This window comes from Rhamphochromis sp. 'chilingali' (genome assembly GCF_963969265.1).
Source record: "Rhamphochromis sp. 'chilingali' genome assembly, chromosome: 16".
Taxonomy (NCBI): domain Eukaryota; kingdom Metazoa; phylum Chordata; class Actinopteri; order Cichliformes; family Cichlidae; genus Rhamphochromis; species Rhamphochromis sp. 'chilingali'.
In genome coordinates this window covers 8,824,070-8,840,212 of record NC_137943.1, presented here as the reverse complement: position 1 = coordinate 8,840,212, position 16,143 = coordinate 8,824,070, and the positions used below count along the sequence as shown (strand labels likewise).

Below are 16,143 nucleotides of genomic sequence, written 5' to 3'. Positions count from 1 at the left end.
GGTGGCTCCCTTCACCTCTGGTGTCCACCATTTGGTTCGGGGATTACCACCACGGCAGGCACCAACCACCTTGCGGCCGCAGCTCAATGCAGCAGCTTCGGCATTGGAGACGCTGAACATGGTCCATTCGGACTCAATGTCCCCAGTCTCCCTCGGAATGCTGTTGAAGCTCTGCCGGAGGTGTGCGTTGAAGATCTTGCGGACTGGGGCCTCTGCTAGACGTTCCCAGCACACCCTCACTACGCGTTTAGGTGCACCAGGTCTGTCCAGCGTCCTCACCCGCCACCTGATTAGCAGAGTGTCAGGGTCATTACTGAGGATGACTCTGATTTCACAGGATCAACAGCAGGATAGAGACTTGTGACCCATCTCTGTAGATGTTGAATTAACTTTTGACCATCTACCAGAACATTTGTAACCTAAAACACCGACCCCAAACCCGGTGCATGATCAGGTATATGTATAATAAGTACAATATATTTCCTGCCATGTATTCTTTCTGATCTTTCTACACAGATTCTGGCAGGACAAATGATGATGAGATGAGGATTGTGATGGTGGGGAAGACTGGAACTGGAAAGAGTGCTACTGGAAACACTATTCTGGGCCGTGAGTTCTTTGAATCCAAGTTCAGTCCCATATCTGTGACTGTAAAATCTTTCAAAGGAAAAGCTGCAGCACAGTCTTTGCCTTTCACTTCTTACTCCACTTCTATTGGCTACAAAACACTGTGTAAACTGAACATTGACAGAAGCAATTACAACCCAAGCATGGCTGGCAAGTTCGGTAAGTCATCATGTTAGTCATGTTTTCTAGTGTTACAACAGTGATCATGGCTGATGTAGCACCCTCAAGGATTGACGTACGCACGATGTAGTTATAAAACAGGGTTTATTCTGGTCTTGGCAACCCGTGAGAACTGCTCACGGACAAAACAATAAAACAAAAACATCACATCAAAATGCGCTCTTGTACGTAATGTCAATCAATCAAAAAAATCCTTAATTACAAAAAATAAACCATTTAAAATACACAAACCTCGTGAGCTGACATCCAGGAGGTGCTAAATAGTCCTTTATGGCCTTATTGCCTTATCTTCCATCTTCTTCATCAATTATTTTCACGCTTTAAACAATATTTTCTCCATGTGTGGAGCTAACTGTGAGTTGCAGAATGCAGACACCATGTGCGCTAGCAAAAGAAAAGTGGCTGGGTGGAGACCCAAACAGCAAAGCTGTACCCTACACAGTTCACGACCAGAGGGCGCAAAGGAACAAAATCCAGACATACAGCTTAACAAATATCAAATGCAACAAACATCAAATGCAACAAACATCAAATGCAAAAGACCGTTACACTCCCACCAATCACTTGTGATTAAAAAGAATAAAGTATTGCCTATGAACTAATGAACGGCTTTTGAATGAACTATCGTGAATTATCCTTTAAGCAGAGTGCGGTGGAGAATCGTTTTCCGCTTCCATCAGAATGACTGTCTTCTGAATGGGTCTTTCCAGGTGCACAGGTTTGGAGGTACGTTTTCCTGCTCTATCCAGGGTTGGATCACTCAGCAGCAATTTCACCTTCCTCACTTTTCCATCCTTTCCAGGATACACTTCAATGATCCTTGCCAACTTCCACTGGTTGCGTGGAGTTATCTCATCCTTCAGGAGGACAACATCATTGATCTTAGCATTTCTGTGCTCTTTGGTCCACTTCTGTCTGCCTTGAAGATTTAACAAATACTCCTTTTTCCACCTTGTCCAGAAAGTGTTGGCAAGTAGTTGAACACGACGCCACCTCTTACGGAGATAAAGATCTTCTTTCACAAACCTTCCTGGAGGTGGAGAGATGATTGTGGACTTCATGGTTAGTATGTGATTCGGTGTTAAAGGTTCTGGGTTTGATGGATCACATAGTTGGTCAGTAGTCAATGGTCTGCTATTAATCACTGCCATGACTTCATACAGGAATATCCTCAGAGAGGAGCTGTCGAGTTGTTTGGCTGATTGTTCCAGAATGGACATGAGAACACTTCTTATGGTGCGAATTTGTCTTTCCCAGACACCACCCATATGACTAGACGCTGGGGTGTTCATGAGAAACTCACAGTCCAGTTTCCCTAGCTTGGCTTGATCCATTTCCTTAAATGCTCCAATAAACTCATTTCTAGTGCCGACAAAATTCGTGCCTTGATCGCATCTTATCTGACGAACTGTACCTCTGATGGCCATGAATGCACGTAATGAGTTGATGAGGGAATCTGTAGAGAGATCGTCAAGCATTTCAAGATGCACTGCTCTGGACCACATGCAAGTGATTAGCAAGCCATAACGCTTTAGCTCCTTGCGGCCTTCTTTGACATAAAAAGGACCAAAGCAGTCCATCCCACAGTAGGTGAATGGCGGTGTGGTCTCCATCCGATCCTCTGGGAGGTCTGCCATCTTCTGCTGCTCTGTGCGCCTTCTGAACCTTCTGCATTTTACACATTTATAGATGTAAGATGACACAATCTTGCTGCATCCAAGAATCCAGAATCCGTTAGCTCGAAGTTCATTCATGGTGATCCCTCGTCCTTGATGGTATGTCTTCTCGTGATAATGTTTGACCAGTAATGCCGACACGTGACTGTCTCTTGGCAGGATTGCGGGATGCTTGACATTGGGGTGCAAAGCTGCATGTGTTAAGCGTCCGCCTACCCGAAGAATGCCTTGGTCATCAAGAAATGGACATAACTTGTGTAACTTGCTAACCTTGTCTTTCATCTGCATCACATCATGATGTTGCAAGGTTTTTATTTGCTGAGCAAAGGCTGTTTCTTGAACCATCTTTATGATTGTTAACTCTGCTTCCTTTCTCTCTTGTAGGCTACTGATGTCGTGTGATCTACTCTTGTGATCCTTTGCTTCTTTCACATAGCGCTTGAGTCTAGCAACTGCCTTAATCATCCTCGACCAGTCGGAAAACTTGTGTAAGCGATCTAACAGTGACCTTTGTTCCTCCCCTTGTATCTTGTGGACTTGAACCTTCTTAACCTCCGGGTCACTGGTTGATAACTCTCCCACCTTAATTTCCTCACTGGGTATGACCTTCTGCCAAAAGAGGTCTGGGCCTTTGAACCAGTTTGATGCTACAAGTTGTTCTGCTGTAAGACCTCTTGAGGCGTGGTCTGCCGGATTATCTTCGGAAGTTACATACCTCCATTGGGTTGAATCTGTGCTTTGTTTGATGCGTTCCACTCGGTTTGCAACAAACACATGAAATCTTCTGGCTTCATTGCTGAGGTATCCGAGTACCACCTTCGAGTCAGTCCAATACCTTTCTTCTGAAATTTCCATTTCCAATTCCTTTTTCAGCATGTCACCAGTGCGCACAGCAACAACGGCCGCCGACAACTCAAGCCGAGGTATAGTTGTGACTTTGGTTGGTGGAACTCTTGATCTTCCCATCACCAATGAGCAGTGGACTTCACCAGTTGTGCTTACTGCTCTGAGGTAAGTGCACATTCCATATCCAGATGCACTTGCATCAGAAAAATGATGAAGTTCGCAGTGCTGTGCCTTGAAGTTCGCAGGAATGTAGCATCTGTGAACCTTTACGTCTGCAAGGTTTCCCAGGTCACGCAACCAATACTCCCACCGAGGTCGAAGTCTGTCAGGTATGTTATCATCCCAGCTGAGTTTATCTCGACACATTTGTTGCAAAATCTGCTTTCCCAGCAGAATGAAAGGTGACACAAACCCAAGTGGATCGAACACAGAGGCGACTGTGGCCAATACTCCTCTTCTGGTGAGTGGTTTGTCCTTAACAACTACTCTGAACTGAAATTGATCTGACGCCACACACCATTGTACGCCAAGTGCTCTTTCCATGTGTACTTCACCGAGTGCCATATCTAGCTCTTTGGGAGCTGCAGCGCATTCTTCTTTCGGAAGCGAAGCTAGAACTTTGGTGCTGTTTGAGATGAACTTGTGCAACCGAAGTTTGCCCATGCTGCAGAGTTTGCGTGCTTCATTAACCAGCTGTATTGCCTGATCTTCAGTGTCAACACTTGCTAGTCCGTCATCAACATAGAAGTTGGTTTTGATGAACTTGATGGTTTCTTCATTAAAACTTCCTTCCCCTTCAGCTGCAAGATGCTTGAGGCCATAGTTGGCGCAACCTGGAGAAGATGCTGCTCCAAATAGGTGTACCTTCATCCTGTAGACAGTGAATGGAGTTTCAAGGTCACCGTTCTCCCACCACAAGAACCGTAGGTAATCTTGGTCACAAGCATGCACATGGAATTGGTGGAACATGCGTTCGATGTCACACATGAAAGCCACTGGGCCTCTTCGGAAGCGACACAAGACTCCGAGCAAGGTGTTTGTTAGCTCTGGATCAGTGAGGAGATGGTCATTTAAAGAAGCGCCTTGGAACTTGGCAGAGGCATCAAAGACGACACGAATCTTTCCGGGTTTTTGTGGATGATACACACCATGGTGTGGGATGTACCAAACTGGTGTCTTGTCAATGTCTTGCTCTGTGACCTTTTCAGCATCTCCATGGGCTAGGATGTCATTCATGAATTTCTTATAGTCCATGTAGTACTGCTTGTTACTCTTGAGCTTTTTTTCTAAACATTTGAGGCGATGAATAGCACATGCCTTGTTGTTTGGCAGGTTCGGCCTTTCACTCTTAAATGGGAGTGGCATTTCAAAATGACCATCCTCCTTGTGCCTAATGCCGGCCTTCATCTTTGTTAAAAATTTGAGATCTTCTTGAGAGACCTTTGTGTCTTCTGGTGCTTTCTCAACAAAGTCAGACTCCAACATCTTTAGGACCTCTGTGGGAGAGATCATTTCCTTTATTTGAGTTCTGTAGACATAGTGAACCTTGTTGGTGAGATTTAAAGAGGGATTAATGTCAGGCACCACTTCCTTCACAATGACTTGGTGACTTATTCCGAAGGCGTCTCTATAATCGAGACATGGATTGCCATAACCCACAATACTCCATCCCAGATCAGTTCTTTGCGCAAACGGCTGATTTTCCTTTCCAGACACAACCTCACGAGGAACAAGTGCTTGGGGGCAGTTGTACCCAATCAGCAGACCAACATCACAACTTTGTAGTGGAGCGATCTCACTTGCAATGCATTCAAGATGAGACCATGCCTTAGCTGTTGCAGGCGATGGAATGTGATCTCGGTTTGCGGGAATAAAGTCTCTGGCATACGTCACTGAAAGAGAAATGGTCTTATTTGAGTAGAACCCTCTGACTTGTAGACCTGAGAGCTTGCGACAGGACACAACTGTGTTTCTTGAAGACATAGTAGTGAGCTTTAGCTGAGTCGATTCACCTTTGATATGCAGAGCTTGTGCCGTTTCTTCAAGAATAAAGGTCGTATCGCTCTGTGTATCAAGGAGCGCGTACACAAGAATTTCATGCTCTGGCTAACCTTTGGTTGACACCCATACTGGAATAATGGAAGATGTGTGAGTGTCGTCAACATTCTGTGTGACTCTGTTAGAAGTTGCTTCACTTGTTGGTGTGACACTGTTGTCTTGTGAGACATCTGCGTTCATTTGTCTTGTCCTGTCACTGTTCTTGTGTGGATTTCTCCTTGTTCTGTCTTCCTTCGTGCGATTGTCATGAAGACATGTTGGATGTCTTTTATTACATGTGTCACAGGTTTCTCTCCCTTCACAATCCTTGGAGCGATGACCAGAGTTCAGACAGCCAAAACATAACTTCTTGTCTTGAACAAACTTTAGTCTCTCAACAATGCTCTCATTTATGAACCTTCTACACTTAAGTAGGCTGTGACTCGACCTTTCACAGTACACACAACTAGCACTAACAGTCCTTTCATTTGAGTTAGTTGCTAGCACCTTTGCTCCATTGCCTCTGTTCCTTGTTGTTTTTGCCCCTTCAGTTTCGCTTGGCTTCAGAGCAAAGAGAGATGTTATGGGATTACAGGCAATTTTGGCTTCCCGTGAGATGAAATCTACGAATTGGCTGAAGCTTGGAAAGGTGTGAGTCTCTTCTTGCACTTCTGTAACCTTTCTGTTCCACCTTGAAGTAAGCCAATCTGGAAGTTTTGCGAGCATTTTTTTGGTTTTCATTGCAGTCATTGAGCACTTCAAGCCCCTTCATTTGCAACATGGCTGTCTTACAGCAGCAAAGGAAGTCAGCAAATGCTTGAAGTTCCATTCTGCCTTTAGAGCTTATCTTAGGCCATGCGTCAAGTTTGTCTCTGAAGGCCTTTGCTATGAGGAAGGGATTGCCATACCTCTCTTCGAGAACTGTCCATGCTGCATAGTATGCAGACTCTGTGCCTTCTATTGCCTTCCTTGCAGGTCCACTTACATATTTCCTCAGATAATAAGTCTTCTCTTCAGTTGGTATATTTTTCCTGTCAATCAGAGTCTGAAAGGAAATTTTCCAATCATTGTATCTGATAGGGTCGCCACTGAATATTGTTGGCTCTGGTACTGGAAGACGACTTGCATAAAGAGACACTGCAAATGCTTTGACCAGATCTTCTGTGTTCACCTCTTGGTGCGGTGTCACATTTCGTGGCGAGGAACACCGTTTCATATGCTGGTCATTGTTTTCAGACTTGACTTCATTTTTATCAGATCTGTGGTGAAGTAGGTTGTATATTTCTTCATCTGAACATTCACTTTGTTCATACACCCGCTGTCGAGCCTTTGCTGCATTCAGCTTTTTTACAGTCTCAAGTCGCTCTACTTCTCTGCGCTTAGCTTCTAGAGCCTTTTGTCTTTGTGCTATTTCTGCTTCTTGCCTTTCAATTTCCTTCATATGGATTTCTTGTTCAAGCAGAACTTGGAGAGCAGCCTCATTTGCTGCAACTTCAGCAGCTGCATCTTGTCTTTTAGCCGAGAGCCGGCTGGAGTGTCTAGAGGAAACCCTCGAATGCGAAGAGAGCTTAGTGTGGTGTGACTTAACACTCATCCTGTCTGAGGCTTCTAACTTAGGCATAGACTCAGTCTCCTTCCATTTTTCATCCCTTTGACTTTTCACATCTGAGGCTACGGATTTAGATGAAGACTCAGCGTCCTTCCAAAGTTCTTCATCTCTTTTAACCTCCGCACTACTTGGGCTTGGACACTTTCCTACAGATTCGATAATTGTCTTTGTTATGGCTTCACACGTATCCATCCTTCGTGTTGTGTCACTATCTGGAGATTCAATACGTCTCAAGTCATCATAGGCTGCATTCACATCCTTAGAAGCACTCAAAACCTTGGAAACATGTTCTTGTAGCAGATCCTTTGAGCATTGACCATCTATAGCTCCTTTGGCATTCTTAATGACAACCTTCCACTTCTCATAGCGCACACTGAAACGATGTGCAGTCTTCTTTATGTGCTCACCGTACAGTTCTTTGCCCTTTTCCGTCAATGTACGGACTCGTTGGCTCTGTCGTGCTCTTTGTGAGGTAGTAGAAAAATCATCAGCTGTGCCTTCAACTGCTTGCAGTTGCTCATCTGCAGAAAGTAGTTCCACATCACCCTTTTCACTGACTTCTGGATTAGCCTCTGTTACGTTCCCCTGAGGGGTCTAGGCGGGGAGGGGGAAGTAACAAAAAGTGACCGGGTCAGAAAAAGGAGTCAAGGAGGCAAAAGGGTTAAATTAAAGAGTTTTATTAAAGTTTCAATTTATACTAACTAAAAGAGACGGACAAGCCGCTATCACCATTTAAGAAAACAAACAAAACTCAGGCGTTGGTCAATAAAGTAAAACGTAAGCCAAAAAGAAAGAGCAGCTCACTAGCTGAAAACCACCAAAAACACAGCTCACTAGCTGCAAACACAACAACCACTCAGCTCACAAGCTGTAACCACACTACTGGCACTCTGGCCCAGAGCTCACCTTTCCCTGGGCTTAAATACCCTTAATTGCTGATGGGAGTCAGCTGTACAGGAGGGAAAGGTGGCATCTCAGGCAGGGGAGGTAGTGGGACACGCCCACACAGGCACCCTCAGGAGAGAGAGAGAGAGAGGCTAGGGCCGTAACAGCCTCAAACTCTGCCATTGTTGGAAGAGTTTGGGTTTTTTGTGTATCTTACTTAGCCTTAATGTAAAGGTGCAGCAGCTTAAATTTGATTTGGTAATTGAGGAGCAAATGAATATTAATCTTCATTTACTGTTACAACTTTAAAGCACAGTAATTACTATTACTCCTTAAACATCACTTAACATGTATACTTAAGTCACATTACATCTCTTGTCCAAGCCAGTAATACTGTTTCTTACAGCAACTGCTGAAGCCCACCATATGCACGATGCACAGGTTACTCATCACAACATTAACTTAACACTGTATGAATATCAGTCACTTGAACAGCAGAAATGTAAACAATGAGAAGGAAAGAAAAAAGAAGAAATATTCCAGTCCTTTGTTCATTTATAAAAGGAAACTTATCTTAATTATTTTTACAGTCCTTTTCCTTTTTATTTCTCTTTCTTGTGGTTAATTATATTGAGTCCTTTAACTGAGGCAACACTTATTTTCGGGGCACCTGACTTTCCTGCGGGGCTGCGTCCTTCATCTACCCGTGCAGAGCGGAGTTCTCACTGTAGCACCCTCAAGGATTGACGTACGCACGATGTAGTTATAAAACAGGGTTTATTCTGGTCTTGGCAACCCGTGAGAACTGCTCACGGACAAAACAATAAAACAAAAACATCACATCAAAATGCGCTCTTGTACGTAATGTCAATCAATAAAAAAATCCTTAATTACAGAAAATAAACCATTTAAAATACACAAACCTCGTGAGCTGACATCCAGGAGGTGCTAAATAGTCCTTTATGGCCTTATTGCCTTATCTTCCATCTTCTTCATCAATTATTTTCACTCTTTAAACAATATTTTCTCCATGTGTGGAGCTAACTGTGAGTTGCAGCATGCAGACACCATGTGCGCTAGCAAAAGAAAAGTGGCTGGGTGGAGACCCAAACAGCAAAGCTGTACCCTACACAGTTCACGACCAGAGGGCGCAAAGGAACAAAATCCAGACATACAGCTTAACAAATATCAAATGCAACAAACATCAAATGCAACAAACATCAAATGCAAAAGACCGTTACAGCTGATTTAAAATCATGTTTGGTTGGCAAGCAGGTCGGTAGATTATAGAAATAAAAACAAGATCATTGAGGTCAGTATTAGACACAGACCGGTGATGGTGTAAATAAATGTTTTAAATCTGAAAGGGAGTAGGTAGAAGCAGAATGTTTATCAAGACCTACCCCATTAAACAAAAATAATAGCAAGCAATAATAATGGGCAATAGGAAAACAAAGAGAAAGACTCACTGTTCTCCTTTGGTCATTACTATTGTCCATAGTGCTCCTTTCTAACCATGTCAACCTGCTCCTTATTTAACCAAGTCTCTGAGACAGCAGTTTGTGAATTTAGCTCTGAGATGTGGAAGAGAGGTCATAACTTTTGAATGTCCATTAAGATTCCTGCTATTAAATATGTTATCCACTGTAACATTATAGGTACACGGTTCATAAGTGTGATATTTACAAGCCATTTGTGATTATATCGACCAGAAAGAAATAAAAAAGGATTAATTGCATTTCCTGATAGCAGAGTGTCAGGGTCATTACTGAGGATGACTCTGATTTCACAGGATCAACAGCAGAATAGAGACTTGTGACCCATCTCTGTAGATGTTGAATTAACTTTTGACCATCTACCAGAACATTTGTAACCTAAAATACCAACCCCAAACCCAGTGCATGATCAGGTATATGTATAATAAGTACAATATATATTCCTGCCATGTATTCTTTCTGATCTTTCTACACAGATTCTGGCAGGACAAATGATGATGAGATGAGGATTGTGATGGTGGGGAAGACTGGAACTGGAAAGAGTGCTACTGGAAACACTATTCTGGGCCGTGAGTGCGTTGAATCCAAGTTCAGTCCCAAATCTATGACTGTAGAATCTTTCAAAGGAAAAGCTGCAGCACAGTCTTTGCCTTTCACTTCTTGCTCCACTTCTGTTGGCTACAAAACACTGTGTAGACTGAACATTGACAGAAGCAATTACAACCCAAGCATGGCTGGCAAGTTCGGTAAGTCATCATGTTAGTCATGTTTTCTAGTGTTACAACAGTGATCATGGCTGATTTAAAATCATGTTTGGTTGGCAAGCAGGTCGGTAGATTATAAAAATAAAAACAAGATCATGGAAGTCAGTATTAGACACAGACCGGTGATGGTGTAAATAAATGTTTTAAGTCTGAAAGGGAGTAGGTAGAAGCAGAATGTTTATCAAGACCTACCCCATTATACAAAATAATAGCAAGCAATAACTAGAAAAATTTGCATTTCCTGCGAAAATGCTGTGTGGATGCCTTAACGCTGAAGATGTCTGCTGAAAAAAGCTGAAAAAGTTGAAACTAAAAAAAAAAAAAAGATTGCCCTGAGCAGGATTCGAACCTGGCCCTTCTGGTCTAAGGGCAGTTATTTAGCTCACTGAGCCAAACTCATTCTCTCAAAGAAGAGGTGGAGAGATTGACAATTGTGCTGAAATGAGCAGAATCTGCTGAGAATTGTGCTGGTAAAAGGTGAAAAGGCTGCAAATTTTGCAGAAAAGAGGTGAATAAGCAGAATTTCTGCAGAAAAGAGGTGAAAATTCTGCTGAAAAGAGTTCAATTAGCAGAATTTCTGCTGAAAAGAGTTTTTTTCTGAAAACAGCAGAAAAAGCTGACAATTTTGCTGAAAAGAGTTCAATCAGCAGAATTTCTGCTGAAAAGAGTTCAATCAGCAGAATTCTGCTGAAAAGAGGTTTTTGCTGAAAACAGCAGAAAAAACAGAAAATTTTGCTGAAAAGAGTTCAATCAGCAGAATTTCTGGAAAAGCTTAATATTCTAATGAAAACAGCAGAAGAGGCTGAGATTTGTGCTGATAGAGGTGAAAATGCTGAACCAATCAGAGGTAGTGCTTCTGTCTGCTTCATCAGGCTGTGTACTTGTATGTATTTCTGCCATGGACTGTTAACAAGAATCTGAGGTCCATATTAGAAAAGCTGGTAAAATCATAAAACTTTGCAGAATTGTAATAAATTATCAATATTTATTACTTGTCCGTGATAGTGTATTAATTTGTACTGAAAAAAAACATGTGGACAAGGTGGAATTGAACCCACGACCTTTGGGCTTCAGACCCGTGTCATTACTAACTGCGACACTGGGAAAGAAACCGGGTGCCTGGAAAGCAGGGTGATGAGCAGTCAGAATTAGATCGCGGTGAGAGGCAAAAAACGCCTTTTTTTGGAGTTACAAAACGTCGTGTAACTCAAAAAATAGGTGGCATAGAAGCATAATTCTTGTACTGGGTGGATCAGCGGACTTTGGTGAACTTTGACTGTGATTTTCATAGCTCTTTGTAACTTCATCGCGGAGATATGACGAGAGAAGAAACGGCTTCATTTTCGGAGTTTGAAAACTGAGAGGAGGACAGATTTCCTACCCTCAAACAAGTCTAACTCATCTCAGAATGGTAATAGGTGAGAAAATAATTCTTGAATTGTGAGCGTCAGGAGTGTCTGAAGATATACGGGGACAAGCCTCATGTCTTAACTTCGCTTCGTTAAGGAGATATGACGATTTGAAAATGCCTTCAGTTTCAGTATTTCAGCTGCTGAGTTTCACAACCTCCCCATAGACTTTGAATGGGGAGTTTTTAGACCTTGTGTCACTTCGAGGCAAATTGTGAAAAAATCGTAACTCGCACAATAATTATAGTGACACTGTCTTAAAGCCAGCAAAAATACCTACGTTTTGATGTATAATTTGTGGGGCTTGAGTGGAAATTGAACGAGTAGCAAGAAGTTGTTCAGACATGAAGAGAAACTTCAGAACGCACCAGTACTCACTGTGAGTTAATTGCATAGCAACCATAGCAACGCATGTATTTTCTGAAAAATCACAAAACTGCAACTGAAAACTTAAAGAGGCATTAAATGAAAACGGTAACAGATATGAAAAAGCTGAATCACACAGGAACAGCCCAATCATTTGAGAACGTTTAAAAGTTTGAATGGAGTTTCTAGGTGAAAGTATGAGGAAGTAGTTAAGTTTCAAAGACAAGCAAGTTTTAGCAGAATTGTGGAAGTTTTCCATTCATTTCAATGGGACAAAAAAAAGGAAAAAAAGTGTAATATTTTAAAAAGTATAATAGTAATAAACACCAAAAGATATAGCTGGAATTAGCAGAAATAGCAGAACAGTTTAGAGTTTGAACGGAGAAAATCGGCTGAAAACTGAGGGAGTAGTTAAGTGCCGAAAAACGCGGAGCAACTATAAGAATAAAGTTTAAAGAGAAACAGGAACTCAATAGTGTGGATGCCTTTGGGGCATCCACACAATAATGGGCAATAGGAAAACAAAGAGAAAGACTCACACACCCTTCAGAGGGTGTTCGACTCCGACACTGACAATGACAATGAGGATTTCTTTGGTTTTGAAAGTGACAACGAAGGAAAGAAGCTGAGAGTGGATGACGAAGCCATCCTGATCCTGTTCGTTTCCGACACTGGAGAAGAGGACTTTGGTGCTTTTAGTGCGCAGGAAGATGGTGGTGAATGACTGACTTTTCTTCTTGTTAAAGCCGTGTCACTGCACCTGAGCCTAAAAGGTAGTCTGAATCTATTTTTCTGGTGTGCTGTAGGTTACTGTTATGTACTACATTTGTTACTCATTTATGAAGCACAGCACATGTGTAAATATGTACCCATGACTTGATTTTCAAAATATTAATAAAAGGGGTGTGTCTCCAAACAGCCATCTCTTTCCTGACAATTCACTTTGTGCATATTCTCTTACATATGATGAGTCAACATTGAAACACCTGCGGCTTTTGGTCAGGTGCGGCTAATGTATGTACAAAACAGGATTTTCCCCTGATTTTAGCTTGTGCGGCTAATATTCAGGTGCGCTTTGTAGTCCGGTAAATACGGTAATTGCATTTCCTGATAGCAGAGTGTCAGGATCATTACTGAGGATGACTCTGATTTCACAGGATCAACAGCAGAATAGAGACTTGTGACCCATCTCTGTAGATGTTGAATTAACATTTGTGTTAATTATATGTGAGGTTCCTGTAAAACTTTCCAATTTTCTTTCTGAAGTTTTGAGGGTTTCTCTTATTATTCATTTACAGCTTGCTGTTTTCACACAGCAGATCCTGTGGACATATTGAATTTCCTTCTTATGTTATCTTAGTGATTTATTAGTTGAAGTAGAGTCTTACTGTGGGCTTTTGGGACATTCAGTATTCAGTCATGGCAATATTATAGTTAGAGATATCTGTATATGTTTAACATTTTTACAAACACATTTATGTTTTATGTGAAATGATTGATGTATGTGTGGATGTGAGAGCATATTATTATTTTTGGTGACGGACTTTCAGCATGAGCAGGATGTACCCTCTCACTCTGTAACAGTGGTTAAACACATAGGCTCCAATAGATAAGCAGTTAAGAAACTGATCGTGGGAGCTCTTTGTAACTTCTCTTGTTGGCAGTGATGTTTTTTTGTTTGTTTGTTTCTGAGATTTACTTTTCTTCACTTTCTTGGTGAACGAATCCATCTTTGCTCCAACTTTTAACTTCCCCTTGACTGAGTTGTTTGTGTTGCCTTTTTCCTTCACATGTGTGACTCGCAGCCTGACAATAAACTTAGATTTGTGGACTTTGTGCCATGACCTCTAGAACTGTAAGCATTGGTCCTTCTTTTTTAACCTAGTTGTCGCCTTTAAAATAAGTTTGTGAGTCACTGTCATAATTCAACTGAGTGTTGTTCTTGCTTTCTCAGTGTTGCTGGTTAACCTTATAATGTTTTTAAAAATATAATTCTGGAAAATACAAAATATTAACTTATAGGTTGAATAGTAGTATCTTAGCTTCTCACAGTTATTTATCTAGTACTGCATCACATTCTGATCAAACTACTGCCACAAGCTAAATCTCCACATTCTCACCTGTAGATTTTAAAGATCTGGAAGAAATTAAGCATCAGTTAAAGTCTTGCACCTCTCTACTTCACCCCATCAAAACAAAACTATTTAAACCTGTATCTCATTGTTTTGCAACTCATTTAGTAAATATTATCAACAGCTTGCTACAGCCTGGTATTTTCCCTGTTTCTCTCAAATGTGCAGTAATCACATTACTACTTAATAAAATGGACTTAGCACCAGAGGAAGGCGACGCAGAGAGTGACAAAAACTTAACTCAAGGCACACAAGAGCTTTGGTGGACGGGACTAAATCATGGGCCTCTGTCTTCTGGGGTGGGCACGCTGTTGTCACCAGGATGTGTGACCTCAGATCTTCAGTACTCTTGGACAGGTGGTCAACATTCGGGGAAGACAAGAAGTAGAAGTACTTTCAAGATGTAGCTCCACTGAGGGCACAGACAGCTTACACTGAGATCAGAGAGCTCAGAATTTCAAAAAGCATCTGAAACAGCTCAGGTTTGGAAAGAAAGCTTTTAGATGTATTAAAAAATTATTTAAGCAATCTAATGGGTTTTACGTGACATATATATATTGCTAGCCCTGTGATAAATTGGCAGCCTGCTGAGGGTGTACCCTGCCTTTGTCTCCTTGTGGGATGGACTAACACCCTTTGCTGCCATCAATTGGACTCAGTGTATTCCAATTATGCTATCTGAATGTTTACAAACTCAAAGTATGTAATGAAAGTGTAAGTTATGACCAGTTCACAAATGTAGAAAGTAGACATAAAAAAGTAATTGTACTACTTAAACCTGACACATGAGTACAGCTACATGTGGTCTGAAAAACAGCAGGTTTGTCACATTTTTATATCTAATTCGGGTATTTTAAGGGAGGCTGGAGGCACTCACACACACACACAGTAGAGGTAGAGAGCAGGTTACTCATATATACTGTTGTTTTAAGGTAACGACTAGACGATGAAGACAGCAGAAGTAGAAAGGGGCCCTGAAAGACACCAACGCTGGTGCAGGAAGGCCAACAGCCAAAACAAAGATGGATCATAGAAATATTCTCCTCATACTTCATAGAATGAAATATGAGGGGTACGAGTTGGATGGTGTCGATAAAATACAATTATATAGTGGACATGCATGGTGTTCACACAGGGAAGGAAACAACCCAATTCAATGTTTGACAGTAAGGCTGTAAGGTAAGTGCAATACTTACTTAAAACCACCAAGGTATCCCGAAGACTTGGGAAACTGGGAAAGAGCGAATAAGAGAGCAAGAGAAACAAGAGAAAGTGTGTGTGTGTTTGTTAGTGTGTGTGAGGAGGGAGAGCTTTAGCGTGGCAACCAGTCCAGGATGTATCCTGCTATTTGTTCTATGACAGCTGAGATAGATCCTCTAATTGGTAGTTCTTTCACATATTGTCATAACTCTTATTTATTACAACTAGACAAGTTCTGTTTGGATTTTAAACCACACGGATGTTTTCAGTTACCTGGCTCTCTACCTGCCTCCTCCTCCTGCTGTCCTTTTTTAGTATTCTGCAGCTGCTTCTCCATTTTCTGTCTTCACATGGAGTTATATAAGCTGCTAAACTTCCTCTTCCCTCATCCCTTCTTCTCCCCGGAGGGAATCTGTTACTTTTCAGCAGAAGTCTGAGGAGCTGAAACTCCTTCAGCTCTGCAGGAACGCCTCTGAGAGCAGAAGCTGCAGCTCAGCCTCCGGCAGGTGTGCCAGCTTCAGGCTGCAGAGGTTTCTGCGTGCTTCGGTTTCAATGAGACGTCCAAAACATCAGCTTCAGTTTCAGCAGAGCAGTGAGAAAATAATGAGACAAAAACAGGCGAGTGGAACGACTCAGCACCAAAACTAACAAGACGAACCTCATAAAAGCTGCGGTGAGCGGACCAAAGTGCTGAGTCAGAGCGCCGTGAATCTCTCCGACAAACCCGGCTGCACGTCTTCCTGACACAGATCTCTTCCTCTGTCTTTGTGCTGCTGCTCCTCTCTCATCTTCCTCCTTTCCACCTCTTGCATCACAGCTTCGCCTTGCTCTCCGTTTCCTTCCTCGCTTCCTTTTTATCTCACCCCGTCCCTTTAAATCCTTCTCTCTGCTCCATCTGCATGGCAACGCCCGCTGT

General features: G+C 42.1%; 1 long non-coding RNA gene across 1 annotated transcript; it reads left to right on the top strand.

Annotated features, from left to right (window-relative positions):
- Nucleotides 1-1,451: 1,451 nt before the first annotated feature.
- On the top strand, nucleotides 1,452-3,505 carry LOC308383658. The gene is made up of 3 exons (XR_013969191.1): nucleotides 1,452-1,533; nucleotides 1,768-1,869; nucleotides 3,357-3,505. It is a non-coding gene; the product is annotated as an uncharacterized lncRNA (long non-coding RNA).
- Nucleotides 3,506-16,143: the final 12,638 nt, after the last annotated feature.